This window comes from Carlito syrichta, unplaced genomic scaffold, assembly GCF_000164805.1.
Source record: "Carlito syrichta isolate Samal-C Ts95f unplaced genomic scaffold, Tarsius_syrichta-2.0.1 Scaffold307155, whole genome shotgun sequence".
Classification (NCBI taxonomy): domain Eukaryota; kingdom Metazoa; phylum Chordata; class Mammalia; order Primates; family Tarsiidae; genus Carlito; species Carlito syrichta.
Window position 1 is genome coordinate 400436 of NW_007251251.1, and position 1118 is coordinate 401553.

A 1118-nucleotide genomic window follows, 5' to 3' on the forward strand; every position below is an offset into this window, starting at 1 on the left:
AGCTGGGGGAGCCGAGCTCAGTGAAGGAGGGAGAGGGGCACAGGGTGGTGGGGTGGGGGGGCAGGGGCCAGGTTGCACAGGGCTTCCCGGGTCTAGCTTAGGGCTTGGAGCTCATCCCGTGATCAAGGCATCTTTGTTTCTGCCTTGATTTTGAGGCTGAAACAGGGGTCAGATCTGCACCTTAGGAAGATCACTGGGAAGATGGTCCTGGCTGCAGTGTGGAGGGTGGACCCGAGGGTGGGTGAAACTGGAGGCCAGGAGGCAATGATGGCTGGCAATAAAGCAGAGGCGTCGGGATGGGAAGGAGGGGATGGCCTTGAAAGGCGACTAGGGGGTGGAACAAAGAGGGGTTAGACTCCAGGACATGGGGATGAGGAGTCAGAGGACCCAAGCTTTCTGGCCAAGGGGCGCAGGTTTGCAGAAGATGTGGCATTCCATTGTGGACCAGTGGCCCGTGAGGTGCTCAGGTGCAGTAAATGGCAGGGGCAGAGTGGGAGTCAGACGGGAGGAGCACAACCAGGAGGCAGATGGGCCTGGAGAACCTTCCAGGTGAGTGTGAGGGCACACAGGGAAGGCGGAGCACCAGGGAGGACGGGAGCTGGGGGAAGGGGCCAGGGGAACGAGGAGCTTCGACTCTCAAGGTCCTGGGGGAAGTTGCCACTGACATCTCAAACCCCAGGCCTGAGAGGTCGTTTTGTCTAGCCCCTGCCTCTCCCAGGGCCTTCCCCACCAGGGGGGCTAGGAGGGCCCCTGTGAGGGCTCCTGCCTGTGCTCTGGTGGAGTGGAGAGGAGTGGGAGGCGGCGCCCAGCAGCCCGGATGAGGGGCCTGGCCCTGAGATCTGCCGCCCGGGCGATTTCTCCTCTTCTTGGGCCTCAACTCTCCCATCTGCAGAGGGGGATCGTTCTGCCCAGCTCAGGGGGAGAGGACGGGTGAGTGTGAAAGCGTCCGCCTTGTTCCTGGGCGCGCGGCACTGAACGGCACCCGTGGAGAGTTCTCTGCAAGCCGCGAAGCGTGAACAAGGAGTCACACCAGGCTCCTTCGGGCTGCATTTCAGTGTCTTGGGAGGTGAGAAGCCCGGGGAGAGAAACAGGGCCTGAGCGGGGCCGCTCGACCGCCG